Genomic DNA, 25,456 nt, shown 5'->3' with positions numbered 1-25,456 from the left:
GTTAGGGTTAGGGTTCAAATATTTCTCAAAGACCATTTTCTCAATATTCCACTCATTTGACTGGGAAATTTGCTTGTCTGAATCAAAATATAAGTCTGAAAAGACAATACAACACTGCCAAAACCAAAAGAGTGTGTCAGGAATGGTCAAATTCAGTTTTGAAAGGTATTCTTTCATTGGAAACTTTGCGTTAAACGGAGTGCTGAATGAATGTACGTTGAGGCTTAAGTGGCCTAAAAGTCTGAGACAACTAATACATTTTGGCTTTATTTGTTAATAAGCCTTGGATTTTAAAGCCCATGGCAAGAGTTTGCAAGTTAAATCAGGTTCTTTCTAACTGCTGCTTGTCGGGCAATTCAGACACCATTCCTTTTTGGAGCAAAGCACTGTATACAGCCATATAGGTCAGAAAAAAATGTTTAGAAAACATTGAAAGAACTATATTCCTAAGTATCCTTTCAGCCCTAAAACACAGCCATGCCATCAAAAACTGTCTACATTGTATGGGAATAAAACCCTAACCCTAGCTTCGGGTTTTGCTAGTTAGGGTTAGGGTTCAAATATTTCTCAAAGACCATTTTCTCAATATTCCACTCATTTGACTGGGAAATTTGCTTGTCTGAATCAAAATATAAGTCTGAAAAGACAATACAACACTGCCAAAACCAATAGAGTGTGTCAGGAATGGTCAAATTCAGTTTAGAAAGGTATTCTTTCATTGGAAACTTTGCGTTAAACGGAGTGCTGAATGAATGTACGTTGAGGCTTAAGTGGCCTAAAAGTCTGAGACAACTAATACATTTTGGCTTTATTTGTTAATAAGCCTTGGATTTTAAAGCCCATGGCAAGAGTTTGCAAGTTAAATCAGGTTCTTTCTAACTGCTGCTTGTCGGGCAATTCAGACACCATTCCTTTTTGGAGCAAAGCACTGTATACAGCCATATAGGTCAGAAAAAAATGTTTAGAAAACATTGAAAGAACTATATTCCTAAGTATCCTTTCAGCCCTAAAACACAGCCATGCCATCAAAAACTGTCTACATTGTACGGGAATAAAACCCTAACCCTAGCTTCGGGTTTTGCTAGTTAGGGTTAGGGTTCAAATATTTCTCAAAGACCATTTTCTCAATATTCCACTCATTTGACTGGGAAATTTGCTTGTCTGAATCAAAATATAAGTCTGAAAAGACAATACAACACTGCCAAAACCAATAGAGTGTGTCAGGAATGGTCAAATTCAGTTTAGAAAGGTATTCTTTCATTGGAAACTTTGCGTTAAACGGAGTGCTGAATGAATGTACGTTGAGGCTTAAGTGGCCTAAAAGTCTGAGACAACTAATACATTTTGGCTTTATTTGTTAATAAGCCTTGGATTTTAAAGCCCATGGCAAGAGTTTGCAAGTTAAATCAGGTTCTTTCTAACTGCTGCTTGTCGGGCAATTCAGACACCATTCCTTTTTGGAGCAAAGCACTGTATACAGCCATATAGGTCAGAAAAAAATGTTTAGAAAACATTGAAAGAACTATATTCCTAAGTATCCTTTCAGCCCTAAAACACAGCCATGCCATCAAAAACTGTCTACATTGTACGGGAATAAAACCCTAACCCTAGCTTCGGGTTTTGCTAGTTAGGGTTAGGGTTCAAATATTTCTCAAAGACCATTTTCTCAATATTCCACTCATTTGACTGGGAAATTTGCTTGTCTGAATCAAAATATAAGTCTGAAAAGACAATACAACACTGCCAAAACCAAAAGAGTGTGTCAGGAATGGTCAAATTCAGTTTTGAAAGGTATTCTTTCATTGGAAACTTTGCGTTAAACGGAGTGCTGAATGAATGTACGTTGAGGCTTAAGTGGCCTAAAAGTCTGAGACAACTAATACATTTTGGCTTTATTTGTTAATAAGCCTTGGATTTTAAAGCCCATGGCAAGAGTTTGCAAGTTAAATCAGGTTCTTTCTAACTGCTGCTTGTCGGGCAATTCAGACACCATTCCTTTTTGGAGCAAAGCACTGTATACAGCCATATAGGTCAGAAAAAAATGTTTAGAAAACATTGAAAGAACTATATTCCTAAGTATCCTTTCAGCCCTAAAACACAGCCATGCCATCAAAAACTGTCTACATTGTACGGGAATAAAACCCTAACCCTAGCTTCGGGTTTTGCTAGTTAGGGTTAGGGTTCAAATATTTCTCAAAGACCATTTTCTCAATATTCCACTCATTTGACTGGGAAATTTGCTTGTCTGAATCAAAATATAAGTCTGAAAAGACAATACAACACTGCCAAAACCAAAAGAGTGTGTCAGGAATGGTCAAATTCAGTTTTGAAAGGTATTCTTTCATTGGAAACTTTGCGTTAAACGGAGTGCTGAATGAATGTACGTTGAGGCTTAAGTGGCCTAAAAGTCTGAGACAACGAATACATTTTGGCTTTATTTGTTAATAAGCCTTGGATTTTAAAGCCCATGGCAAGAGTTTGCAAGTTAAATCAGGTTCTTTCTAACTGTTGCTTGTCGGGCAATTCAGACACCATTCCTTTTTGGAGCAAAGCACTGTATACAGCCATATAGGTCAGAAAAAAATGTTAAGAAAACATTGAAAGAACTATATTCCTAAGTATCCTTTCAGCCCTAAAACACAGCCATGCCATCAATAACTGTCTACATTGTACGGGAATAAAACCCTAACCCTAGCTTCGGGTTTTGCTAGTTAGGGTTAGGGTTCAAATATTTCTCAAAGACCATTTTCTCAATATTCCACTCATTTGACTGGGAAATTTGCTTGTCTGAATCAAAATATAAGTCTGAAAAGACAATACAACACTGCCAAAACCAAAAGAGTGTGTCAGGAATGGTCAAATTCAGTTTTGAAAGGTATTCTTTCATTGGAAACCTTGCGTTAAACGGAGTGCTGAATGAATGTACGTTGAGGCTTAAGTGGCCTAAAAGTCTGAGACAACTAATACATTTTGGCTTTATTTGTTAATAAGCCTTGGATTTTAAAGCCCATGGCAAGAGTTTGCAAGTTAAATCAGGTTCTTTCTAACTGCTGCTTGTCGGGCAATTCAGACACCATTCCTTTTTGGAGCAAAGCACTGTATACAGCCATATAGGTCAGAAAAAAATGTTTAGAAAACATTGAAAGAACTATATTCCTAAGTATCCTTTCAGCCCTAAAACACAGCCATGCCATCAAAAACTGTCTACATTGTACGGGAATAAAACCCTAACCCTAGCTTCGGGTTTTGCTAGTTAGGGTTAGGTTTCAAATATTTCTCAAAGACCATTTTCTCAATATTCCACTCATTTGACTGGGAAATTTGCTTGTCTGAATCAAAATATAAGTCTGAAAAGACAATACAACACTGCCAAAACCAAAAGAGTGTGTCAGGAATGGTCAAATTCAGTTTTGAAAGGTATTCTTTCATTGGAAACTTTGCGTTAAACGGAGTGCTGAATGAATGTACGTTGAGGCTTAAGTGGCCTAAAAGTCTGAGACAACTAATACATTTTAGCTTTATTTGTTAATAAGCCTTGGATTTTAAAGCCCATGGCAAGAGTTTGCAAGTTAAATCAGGTTCTTTCTAACTGCTGCTTGTCGGGCAATTCAGACACCATTCCTTTTTGGAGCAAAGCACTGTATACAGCCATATAGGTCAGAAAAAAATGTTTAGAAAACATTGAAAGAACTATATTCCTAAGTATCCTTTCAGCCCTAAAACACAGCCATGCCATCAAAAACTGTCTACATTGTACGGGAATAAAACCCTAACCCTAGCTTCGGGTTTTGCTAGTTAGGGTTAGGGTTCAAATATTTCTCAAAGACCATTTTCTCAATATTCCACTCATTTGACTGGGAAATTTGCTTGTCTGAATCAAAATATAAGTCTGAAAAGACAATACAACACTGCCAAAACCAAAAGAGTGTGTCAGGGATGGTCAAATTCAGTTTTGAAAGGTATTCTTTCATTGGAAACTTTGCGTTAAACGGAGTGCTGAATGAATGTACGTTGAGGCTTAAGTGGCCTAAAAGTCTGAGACAACTAATACATTTTGGCTTTATTTGTTAATAAGCCTTGGATTTTAAAGCCCATGGCAAGAGTTTGCAAGTTAAATCAGGTTCTTTCTAACTGCTGCTTGTCGGGCAATTCAGACACCATTCCTTTTTGGAGCAAAGCACTGTATACAGCCATATAGGTCAGAAAAAAATGTTTAGAAAACATTGAAAGAACTATATTCCTAAGTATCCTTTCAGCCCTAAAACACAGCCATGCCATCAAAAACTGTCTACATTGTACGGGAATAAAACCCTAACCCTAGCTTCGGGTTTTGCTAGTTAGGGTTAGGGATCAAATATTTCTCAAAGACCATTTTCTCAATATTCCACTCATTTGACTGGGAAATTTGCTTGTCTGAATCAAAATATAAGTCTGAAAAGACAATACAACACTGCCAAAACCAAAAGAGTGTGTCAGGAATGGTCAATTTCAGTTTTGAAAGGTATTCTTTCATTGGAAACTTTGCGTTAAACGGAGTGCTGAATGAATGTACGTTGAGGCTTAAGTGGCCTAAAAGTCTGAGACAACTAATACATTTTGGCTTTATTTGTTAATAAGCCTTGGATTTTAAAGCCCATGGCAAGAGTTTGCAAGTTAAATCAGGTTCTTTCTAACTGCTGCTTGTCGGGCAATTCAGACACCATTCCTTTTTGGAGCAAAGCACTGTATACAGCCATATAGGTCAGAAAAAAATGTTTAGAAAACATTGAAAGAACTATATTCCTAAGTATCCTTTCAGCCCTAAAACACAGCCATGCCATCAAAAACTGTCTACATTGTACGGGAATAAAACCCTAACCCTAGCTTCGGGTTTTGCTAGTTAGGGTTAGGGTTCAAATATTTCTCAAAGACCATTTTCTCAATATTCCACTCATTTGACTGGGAAATTTGCTTGTCTGAATCAAAATATAAGTCTGAAAAGACAATACAACACTGCCAAAACCAAAAGAGTGTGTCAGGAATGGTCAAATTCAGTTTTGAAAGGTATTCTTTCATTGGAAACTTTGCGTTAAACGGAGTGCTGAATGAATGTACGTTGAGGCTTAAGTGGCCTAAAAGTCTGAGACAACTAATACATTTTGGCTTTATTTGTTAATAAGCCTTGGATTTTAAAGCCCATGGCAAGAGTTTGCAAGTTAAATCAGGTTCTTTCTAACTGCTGCTTGTCGGGCAATTCAGACACCATTCCTTTTTGGAGCAAAGCACTGTATACAGCCATATAGGTCAGAAAAAAATGTTTAGAAAACATTGAAAGAACTATATTCCTAAGTATCCTTTCAGCCCTAAAACACAGCCATGCCATCAAAAACTGTCTACATTGTACGGGAATAAAACCCTAACCCTAGCTTCGGGTTTTGCTAGTTAGGGTTAGGGTTCAAATATTTCTCAAAGACCATTTTCTCAATATTCCACTCATTTGACTGGGAAATTTGCTTGTCTGAATCAAAATATAAGTCTGAAAAGACAATACAACACTGCCAAAACCAAAAGAGTGTGTCAGGAATGGTCAAATTCAGTTTTGAAAGGTATTCTTTCATTGGAAACTTTGCGTTAAACGGAGTGCTGAATGAATGTACGTTGAGGCTTAAGTGGCCTAAAAGTCTGAGACAACGAATACATTTTGGCTTTATTTGTTAATAAGCCTTGGATTTTAAAGCCCATGGCAAGAGTTTGCAAGTTAAATCAGGTTCTTTCTAACTGTTGCTTGTCGGGCAATTCAGACACCATTCCTTTTTGGAGCAAAGCACTGTATACAGCCATATAGGTCAGAAAAAAATGTTAAGAAAACATTGAAAGAACTATATTCCTAAGTATCCTTTCAGCCCTAAAACACAGCCATGCCATCAATAACTGTCTACATTGTACGGGAATAAAACCCTAACCCTAGCTTCGGGTTTTGCTAGTTAGGGTTAGGGTTCAAATATTTCTCAAAGACCATTTTCTCAATATTCCACTCATTTGACTGGGAAATTTGCTTGTCTGAATCAAAATATAAGTCTGAAAAGACAATACAACACTGCCAAAACCAAAAGAGTGTGTCAGGAATGGTCAAATTCAGTTTTGAAAGGTATTCTTTCATTGGAAACTTTGCGTTAAACGGAGTGCTGAATGAATGTACGTTGAGGCTTAAGTGGCCTAAAAGTCTGAGACAACTAATACATTTTGGCTTTATTTGTTAATAAGCCTTGGATTTTAAAGCCCATGGCAAGAGTTTGCAAGTTAAATCAGGTTCTTTCTAACTGCTGCTTGTCGGGCAATTCAGACACCATTCCTTTTTGGAGCAAAGCACTGTATACAGCCATATAGGTCAGAAAAAAATGTTTAGAAAACATTGAAAGAACTATATTCCTAAGTATCCTTTCAGCCCTAAAACACAGCCATGCCATCAAAAACTGTCTACATTGTATGGGAATAAAACCCTAACCCTAGCTTCGGGTTTTGCTAGTTAGGGTTAGGGTTCAAATATTTCTCAAAGACCATTTTCTCAATATTCCACTCATTTGACTGGGAAATTTGCTTGTCTGAATCAAAATATAAGTCTGAAAAGACAATACAACACTGCCAAAACCAATAGAGTGTGTCAGGAATGGTCAAATTCAGTTTAGAAAGGTATTCTTTCATTGGAAACTTTGCGTTAAACGGAGTGCTGAATGAATGTACGTTGAGGCTTAAGTGGCCTAAAAGTCTGAGACAACTAATACATTTTGGCTTTATTTGTTAATAAGCCTTGGATTTTAAAGCCCATGGCAAGAGTTTGCAAGTTAAATCAGGTTCTTTCTAACTGCTGCTTGTCGGGCAATTCAGACACCATTCCTTTTTGGAGCAAAGCACTGTATACAGCCATATAGGTCAGAAAAAAATGTTTAGAAAACATTGAAAGAACTATATTCCTAAGTATCCTTTCAGCCCTAAAACACAGCCATGCCATCAAAAACTGTCTACATTGTACGGGAATAAAACCCTAACCCTAGCTTCGGGTTTTGCTAGTTAGGGTTAGGGTTCAAATATTTCTCAAAGACCATTTTCTCAATATTCCACTCATTTGACTGGGAAATTTGCTTGTCTGAATCAAAATATAAGTCTGAAAAGACAATACAACACTGCCAAAACCAATAGAGTGTGTCAGGAATGGTCAAATTCAGTTTAGAAAGGTATTCTTTCATTGGAAACTTTGCGTTAAACGGAGTGCTGAATGAATGTACGTTGAGGCTTAAGTGGCCTAAAAGTCTGAGACAACTAATACATTTTGGCTTTATTTGTTAATAAGCCTTGGATTTTAAAGCCCATGGCAAGAGTTTGCAAGTTAAATCAGGTTCTTTCTAACTGCTGCTTGTCGGGCAATTCAGACACCATTCCTTTTTGGAGCAAAGCACTGTATACAGCCATATAGGTCAGAAAAAAATGTTTAGAAAACATTGAAAGAACTATATTCCTAAGTATCCTTTCAGCCCTAAAACACAGCCATGCCATCAAAAACTGTCTACATTGTACGGGAATAAAACCCTAACCCTAGCTTCGGGTTTTGCTAGTTAGGGTTAGGGTTCAAATATTTCTCAAAGACCATTTTCTCAATATTCCACTCATTTGACTGGGAAATTTGCTTGTCTGAATCAAAATATAAGTCTGAAAAGACAATACAACACTGCCAAAACCAAAAGAGTGTGTCAGGAATGGTCAAATTCAGTTTTGAAAGGTATTCTTTCATTGGAAACTTTGCGTTAAACGGAGTGCTGAATGAATGTACGTTGAGGCTTAAGTGGCCTAAAAGTCTGAGACAACTAATACATTTTGGCTTTATTTGTTAATAAGCCTTGGATTTTAAAGCCCATGGCAAGAGTTTGCAAGTTAAATCAGGTTCTTTCTAACTGCTGCTTGTCGGGCAATTCAGACACCATTCCTTTTTGGAGCAAAGCACTGTATACAGCCATATAGGTCAGAAAAAAATGTTTAGAAAACATTGAAAGAACTATATTCCTAAGTATCCTTTCAGCCCTAAAACACAGCCATGCCATCAAAAACTGTCTACATTGTACGGGAATAAAACCCTAACCCTAGCTTCGGGTTTTGCTAGTTAGGGTTAGGGTTCAAATATTTCTCAAAGACCATTTTCTCAATATTCCACTCATTTGACTGGGAAATTTGCTTGTCTGAATCAAAATATAAGTCTGAAAAGACAATACAACACTGCCAAAACCAAAAGAGTGTGTCAGGAATGGTCAAATTCAGTTTTGAAAGGTATTCTTTCATTGGAAACTTTGCGTTAAACGGAGTGCTGAATGAATGTACGTTGAGGCTTAAGTGGCCTAAAAGTCTGAGACAACGAATACATTTTGGCTTTATTTGTTAATAAGCCTTGGATTTTAAAGCCCATGGCAAGAGTTTGCAAGTTAAATCAGGTTCTTTCTAACTGTTGCTTGTCGGGCAATTCAGACACCATTCCTTTTTGGAGCAAAGCACTGTATACAGCCATATAGGTCAGAAAAAAATGTTAAGAAAACATTGAAAGAACTATATTCCTAAGTATCCTTTCAGCCCTAAAACACAGCCATGCCATCAATAACTGTCTACATTGTACGGGAATAAAACCCTAACCCTAGCTTCGGGTTTTGCTAGTTAGGGTTAGGGTTCAAATATTTCTCAAAGACCATTTTCTCAATATTCCACTCATTTGACTGGGAAATTTGCTTGTCTGAATCAAAATATAAGTCTGAAAAGACAATACAACACTGCCAAAACCAAAAGAGTGTGTCAGGAATGGTCAAATTCAGTTTTGAAAGGTATTCTTTCATTGGAAACCTTGCGTTAAACGGAGTGCTGAATGAATGTACGTTGAGGCTTAAGTGGCCTAAAAGTCTGAGACAACTAATACATTTTGGCTTTATTTGTTAATAAGCCTTGGATTTTAAAGCCCATGGCAAGAGTTTGCAAGTTAAATCAGGTTCTTTCTAACTGCTGCTTGTCGGGCAATTCAGACACCATTCCTTTTTGGAGCAAAGCACTGTATACAGCCATATAGGTCAGAAAAAAATGTTTAGAAAACATTGAAAGAACTATATTCCTAAGTATCCTTTCAGCCCTAAAACACAGCCATGCCATCAAAAACTGTCTACATTGTACGGGAATAAAACCCTAACCCTAGCTTCGGGTTTTGCTAGTTAGGGTTAGGTTTCAAATATTTCTCAAAGACCATTTTCTCAATATTCCACTCATTTGACTGGGAAATTTGCTTGTCTGAATCAAAATATAAGTCTGAAAAGACAATACAACACTGCCAAAACCAAAAGAGTGTGTCAGGAATGGTCAAATTCAGTTTTGAAAGGTATTCTTTCATTGGAAACTTTGCGTTAAACGGAGTGCTGAATGAATGTACGTTGAGGCTTAAGTGGCCTAAAAGTCTGAGACAACTAATACATTTTAGCTTTATTTGTTAATAAGCCTTGGATTTTAAAGCCCATGGCAAGAGTTTGCAAGTTAAATCAGGTTCTTTCTAACTGCTGCTTGTCGGGCAATTCAGACACCATTCCTTTTTGGAGCAAAGCACTGTATACAGCCATATAGGTCAGAAAAAAATGTTTAGAAAACATTGAAAGAACTATATTCCTAAGTATCCTTTCAGCCCTAAAACACAGCCATGCCATCAAAAACTGTCTACATTGTACGGGAATAAAACCCTAACCCTAGCTTCGGGTTTTGCTAGTTAGGGTTAGGGTTCAAATATTTCTCAAAGACCATTTTCTCAATATTCCACTCATTTGACTGGGAAATTTGCTTGTCTGAATCAAAATATAAGTCTGAAAAGACAATACAACACTGCCAAAACCAAAAGAGTGTGTCAGGGATGGTCAAATTCAGTTTTGAAAGGTATTCTTTCATTGGAAACTTTGCGTTAAACGGAGTGCTGAATGAATGTACGTTGAGGCTTAAGTGGCCTAAAAGTCTGAGACAACTAATACATTTTGGCTTTATTTGTTAATAAGCCTTGGATTTTAAAGCCCATGGCAAGAGTTTGCAAGTTAAATCAGGTTCTTTCTAACTGCTGCTTGTCGGGCAATTCAGACACCATTCCTTTTTGGAGCAAAGCACTGTATACAGCCATATAGGTCAGAAAAAAATGTTTAGAAAACATTGAAAGAACTATATTCCTAAGTATCCTTTCAGCCCTAAAACACAGCCATGCCATCAAAAACTGTCTACATTGTACGGGAATAAAACCCTAACCCTAGCTTCGGGTTTTGCTAGTTAGGGTTAGGGATCAAATATTTCTCAAAGACCATTTTCTCAATATTCCACTCATTTGACTGGGAAATTTGCTTGTCTGAATCAAAATATAAGTCTGAAAAGACAATACAACACTGCCAAAACCAAAAGAGTGTGTCAGGAATGGTCAATTTCAGTTTTGAAAGGTATTCTTTCATTGGAAACTTTGCGTTAAACGGAGTGCTGAATGAATGTACGTTGAGGCTTAAGTGGCCTAAAAGTCTGAGACAACTAATACATTTTGGCTTTATTTGTTAATAAGCCTTGGATTTTAAAGCCCATGGCAAGAGTTTGCAAGTTAAATCAGGTTCTTTCTAACTGCTGCTTGTCGGGCAATTCAGACACCATTCCTTTTTGGAGCAAAGCACTGTATACAGCCATATAGGTCAGAAAAAAATGTTTAGAAAACATTGAAAGAACTATATTCCTAAGTATCCTTTCAGCCCTAAAACACAGCCATGCCATCAAAAACTGTCTACATTGTACGGGAATAAAACCCTAACCCTAGCTTCGGGTTTTGCTAGTTAGGGTTAGGGTTCAAATATTTCTCAAAGACCATTTTCTCAATATTCCACTCATTTGACTGGGAAATTTGCTTGTCTGAATCAAAATATAAGTCTGAAAAGACAATACAACACTGCCAAAACCAAAAGAGTGTGTCAGGAATGGTCAAATTCAGTTTTGAAAGGTATTCTTTCATTGGAAACTTTGCGTTAAACGGAGTGCTGAATGAATGTACGTTGAGGCTTAAGTGGCCTAAAAGTCTGAGACAACTAATACATTTTGGCTTTATTTGTTAATAAGCCTTGGATTTTAAAGCCCATGGCAAGAGTTTGCAAGTTAAATCAGGTTCTTTCTAACTGCTGCTTGTCGGGCAATTCAGACACCATTCCTTTTTGGAGCAAAGCACTGTATACAGCCATATAGGTCAGAAAAAAATGTTTAGAAAACATTGAAAGAACTATATTCCTAAGTATCCTTTCAGCCCTAAAACACAGCCATGCCATCAAAAACTGTCTACATTGTACGGGAATAAAACCCTAACCCTAGCTTCGGGTTTTGCTAGTTAGGGTTAGGGTTCAAATATTTCTCAAAGACCATTTTCTCAATATTCCACTCATTTGACTGGGAAATTTGCTTGTCTGAATCAAAATATAAGTCTGAAAAGACAATACAACACTGCCAAAACCAAAAGAGTGTGTCAGGAATGGTCAAATTCAGTTTTGAAAGGTATTCTTTCATTGGAAACTTTGCGTTAAACGGAGTGCTGAATGAATGTACGTTGAGGCTTAAGTGGCCTAAAAGTCTGAGACAACTAATACATTTTGGCTTTATTTGTTAATAAGCCTTGGATTTTAAAGCCCATGGCAAGAGTTTGCAAGTTAAATCAGGTTCTTTCTAACTGCTGCTTGTCGGGCAATTCAGACACCATTCCTTTTTGGAGCAAAGCACTGTATACAGCCATATAGGTCAGAAACAAATGTTTAGAAAACATTGAAAGAACTATATTCCTAAGTATCCTTTCAGCCCTAAAACACAGCCATGCCATCAAAAACTGTCTACATTGTACGGGAATAAAACCCTAACCCTAGCTTCGGGTTTTGCTAGTTAGGGTTAGGGTTCAAATATTTCTCAAAGACCATTTTCTCAATATTCCACTCATTTGACTGGGAAATTTGCTTGTCTGAATCAAAATATAAGTCTGAAAAGACAATACAACACTGCCAAAACCAAAAGAGTGTGTCAGGAATGGTCAATTTCAGTTTTGAAAGGTATTCTTTCATTGGAAACTTTGCGTTAAACGGAGTGCTGAATGAATGTACGTTGAGGCTTAAGTGGCCTAAAAGTCTGAGACAACTAATACATTTTGGCTTTATTTGTTAATAAGCCTTGGATTTTAAAGCCCATGGCAAGAGTTTGCAAGTTAAATCAGGTTCTTTCTAACTGCTGCTTGTCGGGCAATTCAGACACCATTCCTTTTTGGAGCAAAGCACTGTATACAGAAATATAGGTCAGAAAAAAATGTTTAGAAAACATTGAAAGAACTATATTCCTAAGTATCCTTTCAGCCCTAAAACACAGCCATGCCATCAAAAACTGTCTACATTGTATGGGAATAAAACCCTAACCCTAGCTTCGGGTTTTGCTAGTTAGGGTTAGGGTTCAAATATTTCTCAAAGACCATTTTCTCAATATTCCACTCATTTGACTGGGAAATTTGCTTGTCTGAATCAAAATATAAGTCTGAAAAGACAATACAACACTGCCAAAACCAAAAGAGTGTGTCAGGAATGGTCAAATTCAGTTTTGAAAGGTATTCTTTCATTGGAAACTTTGCGTTAAACGGAGTGCTGAATGAATGTACGTTGAGGCTTAAGTGGCCTAAAAGTCTGAGACAACTAATACATTTTGGCTTTATTTGTTAATAAGGCTTGGATTTTAAAGCCCATGGCAAGAGTTTGCAAGTTAAATCAGGTTCTTTCTAACTGCTGCTTGTCGGGCAATTCAGACACCATTCCTTTTTGGAGCAAAGCACTGTATACAGCCATATAGGTCAGAAAAAAATGTTTAGAAAACATTGAAAGAACTATATTCCTAAGTATCCTTTCAGCCCTAAAACACAGCCATGCCATTAAAAACTGTCTACATTGTACGGGAATAAAACCCTAACCCTAGCTTCGGGTTTTGCTAGTTAGGGTTAGGGTTCAAATATTTCTCAAAGACCATTTTCTCAATATTCCACTCATTTGACTGGGAAATTTGCTTGTCTGAATCAAAATATAAGTCTGAAAAGACAATACAACACTGCCAAAACCAAAAGAGTGTGTCAGGAATGGTCAAATTCAGTTTTGAAAGGTATTCTTTCATTGGAAACTTTGCGTTAAACGGAGTGCTGAATGAATGTACGTTGAGGCTTAAGTGGCCTAAAAGTCTGAGACAACTAATACATTTTGGCTTTATTTGTTAATAAGCTTTGGATTTTAAAGCCCATGGCAAGAGTTTGCAAGTTAAATCAGGTTCTTTCTAACTGTTGCTTGTCGGGCAATTCAGACACCATTCCTTTTTGGAGCAAAGCACTGTATACAGCCATATAGGTCAGAAAAAAATGTTTAGAAAACATTGAAAGAACTATATTCCTAAGTATCCTTTCAGCCCTAAAACACAGCCATGCCATCAAAAACTGTCTACATTGTACGGGAATAAAACCCTAACCCTAGCTTCGGGTTTTGCTAGTTAGGGTTAGGGTTCAAATATTTCTCAAAGACCATTTTCTCAATATTCCACTCATTTGACTGGGAAATTTGCTTGTCTGAATCAAAATATAAGTCTGAAAAGACAATACAACACTGCCAAAACCAAAAGAGTGTGTCAGGAATGGTCAAATTCAGTTTTGAAAGGTATTCTTTCATTGGAAACTTTGCGTTAAACGGAGTGCTGAATGAATGTACGTTGAGGCTTAAGTGGCCTAAAAGTCTGAGACAACTAATACATTTTGGCTTTATTTGTTAATAAGCCTTGGATTTTAAAGCCCATGGCAAGAGTTTGCAAGTTAAATCAGGTTCTTTCTAACTGCTGCTTGTCGGGCAATTCAGACACCATTCCTTTTTGGAGCAAAGCACTGTATACAGCCATATAGGTCAGAAAAAAATGTTTAGAAAACATTGAAAGAACTATATTCCTAAGTATCCTTTCAGCCCTAAAACACAGCCATGCCATCAAAAACTGTCTACATTGTACGGGAATAAAACCCTAACCCTAGCTTCGGGTTTTGCTAGTTAGGGTTAGGGTTCAAATATTTCTCAAAGACCATTTTCTCAATATTCCACTCATTTGACTGGGAAATGTGCTTGTCTGAATCAAAATATAAGTCTGAAAAGACAATACAACACTGCCAAAACCAAAAGAGTGTGTCAGGAATGGTCAATTTCAGTTTTGAAAGGTATTCTTTCATTGGAAACTTTGCGTTAAACGGAGTGCTGAATGAATGTACGTTGAGGCTTAAGTGGCCTAAAAGTCTGAGACAACTAATACATTTTGGCTTTATTTGTTAATAAGCTTTGGATTTTAAAGCCCATGGCAAGAGTTTGCAAGTTAAATCAGGTTCTTTCTAACTGTTGCTTGTCGGGCAATTCAGACACCATTCCTTTTTGGAGCAAAGCACTGTATACAGCCATATAGGTCAGAAAAAAATGTTTAGAAAACATTGAAAGAACTATATTCCTAAGTATCCTTTCAGCCCTAAAACACAGCCATGCCATCAAAAACTGTCTACATTGTACGGGAATAAAACCCTAACCCAAGCTTCGGGTTTTGCTAGTTAGGGTTAGGGTTCAAATATTTCTCAAAGACCATTTTCTCAATATTCCACTCATTTCACTGGGAGATTTGCTTGTCTGAATCAAAATATAAGTCTGAAAAGACAATACAACACTGCCAAAACCAAAAGAGTGTGTCAGGAATGGTCAAATTCAGTTTTGAAAGGTATTCTTTCATTGGAAACTTTGCGTTAAACGGAGTGCTGAATGAATGTACGTTGAGGCTTAAGTGGCCTAAAAGTCTGAGACAACTAATACATTTTGGCTTTATTTGTTAATAAGCCTTGGATTTTAAAGCCCATGGCAAGAGTTTGCAAGTTAAATCAGGTTCTTTCTAACTGTTGCTTGTCGGGCAATTCAGACACCATTCCTTTTTGGAGCAAAGCACTGTATACAGCCATATAGGTCAGAAAAAAATGTTTAGAAAACATTGAAAGAACTATATTCCTAAGTATCCTTTCAGACCTAAAACACAGCCATGCCATCAAAAACTGTCTACATTGTACGGGAATAAAACCCTAACCCTAGCTTCGGGTTTTGCTAGTTAGGGTTAGGGTTCAAATATTTCTCAAAGACCATTTTCTCAATATTCCACTCATTTGACTGGGAAATTTGCTTGTCTGAATCAAAATATAAGTCTGAAAAGACAATACAACACTGCCAAAACCAAAAGAGTGTGTCAGGAATGGTCAAATTCAGTTTTGAAAGGTATTCTTTCATTGGAAACTTTGCGTTAAACTGAGTGCTGAATGAATGTACGTTGAGGCTTAAGTGGCCTAAAAGTCTGAGACAACTAATACATTTTGGCTTTATTTGTTAATAAGCCTTGGAATTTAAAGCCCATGGCAAGAGTTTGCAAGTTAAATCAGGTTCTTTCTAACTGCTGCTTGTCGGGCAATTCAGACACCATTCCTTTTTGGAGCAAAGCACTGTATACAGCCATATAGGTCAGAAAAAAATGTTTAGAAAACATTGAAAGAACTATATTCCTAAGTATCCTTTCAGCCCTAAAACACAGCCATGCCATCAAAAACTGTCTACATTGTACGGGAATAAAACCCTAACCCTAGCTTCGGGTTTTGCTAGTTAGGGTTAGGGTTCAAATATTTCTCAAAGACCATTTTCTCAATATTCCACTCATTTGACTGGGAAATGTGCTTGTCTGAATCAAAATATAAGTCTGAAAAGACAATACAACACTGCCAAAACCAAAAGAGTGTGTCAGGAATGGTCAAATTCAGTTTTGAAAGGTATTCTTTCATTGGAAACTTTGCGTTAAACGGAGTGCTGAATGAATGTACGTTGAGGCTTAAGTGGCCTAAAAGTCTGAGACAACTAATACATTTTGGCTTTATTTGTTAATAAGCTTTGGATTTTAAAGCCCATGGCAAGAGTTTGCAAGTTAAATCAGGTTCTTTCTAACTGTTGCTTGTCGGGCAATTCAGACACCATTCCTTTTTGGAGCAAAGCACTGTATACAGCCATTTGGTCAGAAAAAAATGTTTAGAAAACATTGAAAGAACTATATTCCTAAGTATCCTTTCAGCCCTAAAACACAGCCATGCCATCAAAAACTGTCTACATTGTACGGGAATAAAACCCTTACCCAAGCTTCGGGTTTTGCTAGTTAGGGTTAGGGTTCAAATATTTCTTAAAGACCATTTTCTCAATATTCCACTCATTTCACTGGGAGATTTGCTTGTCTGAATCAAAATATAAGTCTGAAAAGACAATACAACACTGCCAAAACCAAAAGAGTGTGTCAGGAATGGTCAAATTCAGTTTTGAAAGGTATTCTTTCATTGGAAACTTTGCGTTAAACGGAGTGCTGAATGAATGTACGTTGAGGCTTAAGTGGCCTAAAAGTCTGAGACAACTAATACATTTTGGCTTTATTTGTTAATAAGCCTTGGATTTTAAAGCCCATGGCAAGAGTTTGCAAGTTAAATCAGGTTCTTTCTAACTGTTGCTTGTCGGGCAATTCAGACACCATTCCTTTTTGGAGCAAAGCACTGTATACAGCCATATAGGTCAGAAAAAAATGTTTAGAAAACATTGAAAGAACTATATTCCTAAGTATCCTTTCAGACCTAAAACACAGCCATGCCATCAAAAACTGTCTACATTGTACGGGAATAAAACCCTAACCCTAGCTTCGGGTTTTGCTAGTTAGGGTTAGGGTTCAAATATTTCTCAAAGACCATTTTCTCAATATTCCACTCATTTGACTGGGAAATTTGCTTGTCTGAATCAAAATATAAGTCTGAAAAGACAATACAACACTGCCAAAACCAAAAGAGTGTGTCAGGAATGGTCAAATTCAGTTTTGAAAGGTATTCTTTCATTGGAAACTTTGCGTTAAACTGAGTGCTGAATGAATGTACGTTGAGGCTTAAGTGGCCTAAAAGTCTGAGACAACTAATACATTTTGGCTTTATTTGTTAATAAGCCTTGGAATTTAAAGCCCATGGCAAGAGTTTGCAAGTTAAATCAGGTTCTTTCTAACTGCTGCTTGTCGGGCAATTCAGACACCATTCCTTTTTGGAGCAAAGCACTGTATACAGCCATATAGGTCAGAAAAAAATGTTTAGAAAACATTGAAAGAACTATATTCCTAAGTATCCTTTCAGCCCTAAAACACAGCCATGCCATCAAAAACTGTCTACATTGTACGGGAATAAAACCCTAACCCTAGCTTCGGGTTTTGCTAGTTAGGGTTAGGGTTCAAATATTTCTCAAAGACCATTTTCTCAATATTCCACTCATTTGACTGGGAAATGTGCTTGTCTGAATCAAAATATAAGTCTGAAAAGACAATACAACACTGCCAAAACCAAAAGAGTGTGTCAGGAATGGTCAAATTCAGTTTTGAAAGGTATTCTTTCATTGGAAACTTTGCGTTAAACGGAGTGCTGAATGAATGTACGTTGAGGCTTAAGTGGCCTAAAAGTCTGAGACAACTAATACATTTTGGCTTTATTTGTTAATAAGCTTTGGATTTTAAAGCCCATGGCAAGAGTTTGCAAGTTAAATCAGGTTCTTTCTAACTGTTGCTTGTCGGGCAATTCAGACACCATTCCTTTTTGGAGCAAAGCACTGTATACAGCCATTTGGTCAGAAAAAAATGTTTAGAAAACATTGAAAGAACTATATTCCTAAGTATCCTTTCAGCCCTAAAACACAGCCATGCCATCAAAAACTGTCTACATTGTACGGGAATAAAACCCTAACCCAAGCTTCGGGTTTTGCTAGTTAGGGTTAGGGTTCAAATATTTCTTAAAGACCATTTTCTCAATATTCCACTCATTTCACTGGGAGATTTGCTTGTCTGAATCAAAATATAAGTCTGAAAAGACAATACAACACTGCCAAAACCAAAAGAGTGTGTCAGGAATGGTCAAATTCAGTTTTGAAAGGTATTCTTTCATTAGAAACTTTGCGTTAAACGGAGTGCTGAATGAATGTACGTTGAGGCTTAAGTGGCCTAAAAGTCTGAGACAACTAATACATTTTGGCTTTATTTGTTAATAAGCCTTGGATTTTAAAGCCCATGGCAAGAGTTTGCAAGTTAAATCAGGTTCTTTCTAACTGCTGCTTGTCGGGCAATTCAGACACCATTCCTTTTTGGAGCAAAGCACTGTATACAGCCATATAGGTCAGAAAAAAATGTTTAGAAAACAGTGAAAGAACTATATTCCTAAGTATCCTTTCAGCCCTAAAACACAGCTATGCCATCAAAAACTGTCTACATTGTACGGGAATAAAACCCTAACCCTAGCTTCGGGTTTTGCTAGTAAGGGTTAGGGTTCAAATATTTCTCAAAGAGCATTTTCTCAATATTCCACCCATTTGACTGGGAAATTTGCTTGTCTGAATCAAAATATAAGTCTGAAAAGACAATACAACACTACCAAAACCAAAAGAGTGTGTCAGGAATGGTCAAATTCAGTTTTGAAAGGTATTCTTTCATTGGAAACTTTGCGTTAAACGGAGTGCTGAATGAATGTACGTTGAGGCTTAAGTGGCCTAAAAGTCTGAGACAACTAATACATTTTGGCTTTATTTGTTAATAAGCCTTGGATTTTAAAGCCCATGGCAAGAGTTTGCAAGTTAAATCAGGTTCTTTCTAACTGCTGCTTGTCGGGCAATTCAGACACCATTCCTTTTTGGAGCAAAGCACTGTATACAGCCATATAGGTCAGAAAAAAATGTTTAGAAAACATTGAAAGAACTATATTCCTAAGTATCCTTTCAGCCCTAAAACACAGCCATGCCATCAAAAACTGTCTACATTGTACGGGAATAAAACCCTAACCCAAGCTTCGGGTTTTGCTAGTTAGGGTTAGGGTTCAAATATTTCTCAAAGACCATTTTCTCAATATTCCACTCATTTGACTGGGAAATTTGCTTGTCTGAATCAAAATATAAGTCTGAAAAGACAATACAACACTGCCAAAACCAAAAGAGTGTGTCAGGAATGGTCAAATTCAGTTTTGAAAGGTATTCTTTCATTGGAAACTTGCGTTAAACGGAGTGCTGAATGAATGTACGTTGAGCCTTAAGTGGCCTAAAAGTCTGAGACAACTAATACATTTTGGCTTTATTTGTTAATAAGCCTTGGATTTTAAAGCCCATGGCAAGAGTTTGCAAGTTAAATCAGGTTCTTTCTAACTGTTGCTTGTCGGGCAATTCAGACACCATTCCTTTTTGGAGCAAAGCACTGTATACAGCCATATAGGTCAGAAAAAAATGTTTAGAAAACATTGAAAGAACTATATTCCTAAGTATCCTTTCAGCCCTAAAACACAGCCATGCCATCAAAAACTGTCTACATTGTACGGGAATAAAACCCTAACCCTAGCTTCGGGTTTTGCTAGTTAGGGTTAGGGTTCAAATATTTCTCAAAGACCATTTTCTCAATATTCCACTCATTTGACTGGGAAATTTGCTTGTCTGAATCAAAATATAAGTCTGAAAAGACAATACAACACTGCCAAAACCAAAAGAGTGTGTCAGGAATGGTCAAATTCAGTTTTGAAAGGTATTCTTTCATTGGAAACTTGCGTTAAACGGAGTGCTGAATGAATGTACGTTGAGCCTTAAGTGGCCTAAAAGTCTGAGACAACTAATACATTTTGGCTTTATTTGTTAATAAGCCTTGGATTTTAAAGCCCATGGCAAGAGTTTGCAAGTTAAATCAGGTTCTTTCTAACTGTTGCTTGTCGGGCAATTCAGACACCATTCCTTTTTGGAGCAAAGCACTGTATACAGCCATATAGGTCAGAAAAAAATGTTTAGAAAACATTGAAAGAACTATATTCCTAAGTATCCTTTCAGCCCTAAAACACAGCCATGCCATCAAAAACTGTCTACATTGTACGGGAATAAAACCCTAACCCTAGCTTCGGGTTTTGCTCGTTAGGGTTAGGGTTCAAATATTTCTCAAAGACCATTTTCTCAATATTCCACTCATTTGACTGGGAAATTTGCTTGTCTGAATCAAAATATAAGTCTGAAAAGACAATACAACACTGCCAAAACCAAAAGAGTGTGTCAGGAATGGTCAAATTCAGTTTTGAAAGGTATTCTTTCATTGGAAACTTGCGTTAAACGGAGTGCTGAATGAATGTACGTTGAGCCTTAAGTGGCCTAAAAGTCTGAGACAACTAATACATTTTGGCTTTATTTGTTAATAAGCCTTGGATTTTAAAGCCCATGGCAAGAGTTTGCAAGTTAAATCAGGTTCTTTCTAACTGTTGCTTGTCGGGCAATTCAGACACCATTCCTTTTTGGAGCAAAGCACTGTATACAGCCATATAGGTCAGAAAAAAATGTTTAGAAAACATTGAAAGAACTATATTCCTAAGTATCCTTTCAGCCCTAAAACACAGCCATGCCATCAAAAACTGTCTACATTGTACGGGAATAAAACCCTAACCCTAGCTTCGGGTTTTGCTAGTTAGGGTTAGGGTTCAAATATTTCTCAAAGACCATTTTCTCAATATTCCACTCATTTGACTGGGAAATTTGCTTGTCTGAATCAAAATATAAGTCTGAAAAGACAATACAACACTGCCAAAACCAAAAGAGTGTGTCAGGAATGGTCAAATTCAGTTTTGAAAGGTATTCTTTCATTGGAAACTTGCGTTAAACGGAGTGCTGAATGAATGTACGTTGAGCCTTAAGTGGCCTAAAAGTCTGAGACAACTAATACATTTTGGCTTTATTTGTTAATAAGCCTTGGATTTTAAAGCCCATGGCAAGAGTTTGCAAGTTAAATCAGGTTCTTTCTAACTGTTGCTTGTCGGGCAATTCAGACACCATTCCTTTTTGGAGCAAAGCACTGTATACAGCCATATAGGTCAGAAAAAAATGTTTAGAAAACATTGAAAGAACTATATTCCTAAGTATCCTTTCAGCCCTAAAACACAGCCATGCCATCAAAAACTGTCTACATTGTACGGGAATAAAACCCTAACCCTAGCTTCGGGTTTTGCTCGTTAGGGTTAGGGTTCAAATATTTCTCAAAGACCATTTTCTCAATATTCCACTCATTTGACTGGGAAATTTGCTTGTCTGAATCAAAATATAAGTCTGAAAAGACAATACAACACTGCCAAAACCAAAAGAGTGTGTCAGGAATGGTCAAATTCAGTTTTGAAAGGTATTCTTTCATTGGAAACTTGCGTTAAACGGAGTGCTGAATGAATGTACGTTGAGCCTTAAGTGGCCTAAAAGTCTGAGACAACTAATACATTTTGGCTTTATTTGTTAATAAGCCTTGGATTTTAAAGCCCATGGCAAGAGTTTGCAAGTTAAATCAGGTTCTTTCTAACTGTTGCTTGTCGGGCAATTCAGACACCATTCCTTTTTGGAGCAAAGCACTGTATACAGCCATATAGGTCAGAAAAAAATGTTTAGAAAACATTGAAAGAACTATATTCCTAAGTATCCTTTCAGCCCTAAAACACAGCCATGCCATCAAAAACTGTCTACATTGTACGGGAATAAAACCCTAACCCTAGCTTCGGGTTTTGCTAGTTAGGGTTAGGGTTCAAATATTTCTCAAAGACCATTTTCTCAATATTCCACTCATTTGACTGGGAAATTTGCTTGTCTGAATCAAAATATAAGTCTGAAAAGACAATACAACACTGCCAAAACCAAAAGAGTGTGTCAGGAATGGTCAAATTCAGTTTTGAAAGGTATTCTTTCATTGGAAACTTTGCGTTAAACGGAGTGCTGAATGAATGTACGTTGAGGCTTAAGTGGCCTAAAAGTCTGAGACAACTAATACATTTTGGCTTTATTTGTTAATAAGCCTTGGATTTTAAAGCCCATGGCAAGAGTTTGCAAGTTAAATCAGGTTCTTTCTAACTGCTGCTTGTCGGGCAATTCAGACACCATTCCTTTTTGGAGCAAAGCACTGTATACAGCCATATAGGTCAGAAAAAAATGTTTAGAAAACATTGAAAGAACTATATTCCTAAGTATCCTTTCAGCCCTAAAACACAGCCATGCCATCAAAAACTGTCTACATTGTACGGGAATAAAACCCTAACCCTAGCTTCGGGTTTTGCTAGTTAGGGTTAGGGTTCAAATATTTCTCAAAGACCATTTTCTCAATATTCCACTCATTTGACTGGGAAATTTGCTTGTCTGAATCAAAATATAAGTCTGAAAAGACAATACAACACTGCCAAAACCAAAAGAGTGTGTCAGGAATGGTCAAATTCAGTTTTGAAAGGTATTCTTTCATTGGAAACTTTGCGTTAAACGGAGTGCTGAATGAATGTACGTTGAGGCTTAAGTGGCCTAAAAGTCTGAGACAACTAATACATTTTGGCTTTATTTGTTAATAAGCCTTGGATTTTAAAGCCCATGGCAAGAGTTTGCAAACTAAATCAGGTTCTTTCAAACTGCTGCTTGTCGGGCAATTCAGACACCATTCCTTTTTGGAGCAAAGCACTGTATACAGCCATATAGGTCAGAAAAAAATGTTTAGAAAACATTGAAAGAACTATGTTCCTAAGTATCCTTTCAGCCCTAAAACACAGCCATGCCATCAAAAACTGTCTACATTGTACGGGAATAAAACCCTAACCCTAGCTTCGGGTTTTGCTCGTTAGGGTTAGGGTTCAAATATTTCTCAAAGACCATTTTCTCAATATTCCACTCATTTGACTGGGAAATTTGCTTGTCTGAATCAAAATATAAGTCTGAAAAGACAATACAACACTGCCAAAACCAAAAGAGTGTGTCAGGAATGGTCAAATTCAGTTTTGAAAGGTATTCTTTCATTGGAAACTTGCGTTAAACAGAGTGCTGAATGAATGTACGTTGAGGCTTAAGTGGCCTAAAAGTCTGAGACAACTAATACATTTTGGCTTTATTTGTTAATAAGCCTTGGATTTTAAAGCCCATGGCAAGAGTTTGCAAGTTAAATCAGGTTCTTTCTAACTGTTGCTTGTCGGGCAATTCAGACACCATTCCTTTTTGGAGCAAAGCACTGTATACAGCCATATAGGTCAGAAAAAAATGTTTAGAAAACATTGAAAGAACTATATTCCTAAGTATCCTTTCAGCCCTAAAACACAGCCATGCCATCAAAAACTGTCTACATTGTACGGGAATAAAACCCTAACCCTAGCTTCGGGTTTTGCTAGTTAGGGTTAGGGTTCAAATATTTCTCAAAGACCATTTTCTCAATATTCCACTCATTTGACTGGGAAATTTGCTTGTCTGAATCAAAATATAAGTCTGAAAAGACAATACAACACTGCCAAAACCAAAAGAGTGTGTCAGGAATGGTCAAATTCAGTTTTGAAAGGTATTCTTTCATTGGAAACTTTGCGTTAAACGGAGTGCTGAATGAATGTACGTTGAGGCTTAAGTGGCCTAAAAGTCTGAGACAACTAATACATTTTGGCTTTATTTGTTAATAAGCCTTGGATTTTAAAGCCCATGGCAAGAGTTTGCAAGTTAAATCAGGTTCTTTCTAACTGCTGCTTGTCGGGCAATTCAGACACCATTCCTTTTTGGAGCAAAGCACTGTATACAGCCATATAGGTCAGAAAAAAATGTTTAGAAAACATTGAAAGAACTATATTCCTAAGTATCCTTTCAGCCCTAAAACACAGCCATGCCATCAAAAACTGTCTACATTGTACGGGAATAAAACCCTAACCCTAGCTTCGGGTTTTGCTAGTTAGGGTTAGGGTTCAAATATTTCTCAAAGACCATTTTCTCAATATTCCACTCATTTGACTGGGAAATTTGCTTGTCTGAATCAAAATATAAGTCTGAAAAGACAATACAACACTGCCAAAACCAAAAGAGTGTGTCAGGAATGGTCAAATTCAGTTTTGAAAGGTATTCTTTCATTGGAAACTTTGCGTTAAACGGAGTGCTGAATGAATGTACGTTGAGGCTTAAGTGGCCTAAAAGTCTGAGACAACTAATACATTTTGGCTTTATTTGTTAATAAGCCTTGGATTTTAAAGCCCATGGCAAGAGTTTGCAAACTAAATCAGGTTCTTTCAAACTGCTGCTTGTCGGGCAATTCAGACACCATTCCTTTTTGGAGCAAAGCACTGTATACAGCCATATAGGTCAGAAAAAAATGTTTAGAAAACATTGAAAGAACTATGTTCCTAAGTATCCTTTCAGCCCTAAAACACAGCCATGCCATCAAAAACTGTCTACATTGTACGGGAATAAAACCCTAACCCTAGCTTCGGGTTTTGCTAGTTAGGGTTAGGGTTCAAATATTTCTCAAAGACCATTTTTTCAATATTCCACTCATTTGACTGGGAAATTTGCTTGTCTGAATCAAAATATAAGTCTGAAAAGACAATACAACACTGCCAAAACCAAAAGAGTGTGTCAGGAATGGTCAAATTCAGTTTTGAAAGGTATTCTTTCATTGGAAACTTTGCGTTAAACGGAGTGCTGAATGAATGTACGTTGAGCCTTAAGTGGCCTAAAATTCTGAGACAACTAATACATTTTGGCTTTATTTGTTAATAAGCCTTGGATTTTAAAGCCCATGGCAAGAGTTTGCAAGTTAAATCAGGTTCTTTCTAACTGCTGCTTGTCGGGCAATTCAGACACCATTCCTTTTTGGAGCAAAGCACTGTATACAGCCATATAGGTCAGAAAAAAATGTTTAGAAAACATTGAAAGAACTATATTCCTAAGTATCCTTTCAGCCCTAAAACACAGCCATGCCATCAAAAACTGTCTACATTGTACGGGAATAAAACCCTAACCCTAGCTTCGGGTTTTGCTAGTTAGGGTTAGGGTTCAAATATTTCTCAAAGACCATTTTCTCAATATTCCACTCATTTGACTGGGAAATTTGCTTGTCTGAATCAAAATATAAGTCTGAAAAGACAATACAACACTACCAAAACCAAAAGAGTGTGTCAGGAATGGTCAAATTCAGTTTTGAAAGGTATTCTTTCATTGGAAACTTTGCGTTAAACGGAGTGCTGAATGAATGTACGTTGAGGCTTAAGTGGCCTAAAAGTCTGAGACAACTAATACATTTTGGCTTTATTTGTTAATAAGCCTTGGATTTTAAAGCCCATGGCAAGAGTTTGCAAGTTAAATCAGGTTCTTTCTAACTGCTGCTTGTCGGGCAATTCAGACACCATTCCTTTTTGGAGCAAAGCACTGTATACAGCCATATAGGTCAGAAACAAATGTTTAGAAAACATTGAAAGAACTATATTCCTAAGTATCCTTTCAGCCCTAAAACACAGCCATGCCATCAAAAACTGTCTACATTGTACGGGAATAAAACCCTAACCCAAGCTTCG

Source organism: Atractosteus spatula, chromosome 6 (assembly GCF_055471065.1).
Source record: "Atractosteus spatula isolate fAtrSpa1 chromosome 6, fAtrSpa1.hap1, whole genome shotgun sequence".
NCBI lineage: Eukaryota > Metazoa > Chordata > Actinopteri > Semionotiformes > Lepisosteidae > Atractosteus > Atractosteus spatula.
Note: the sequence above shows the minus strand (reverse complement) of the source record.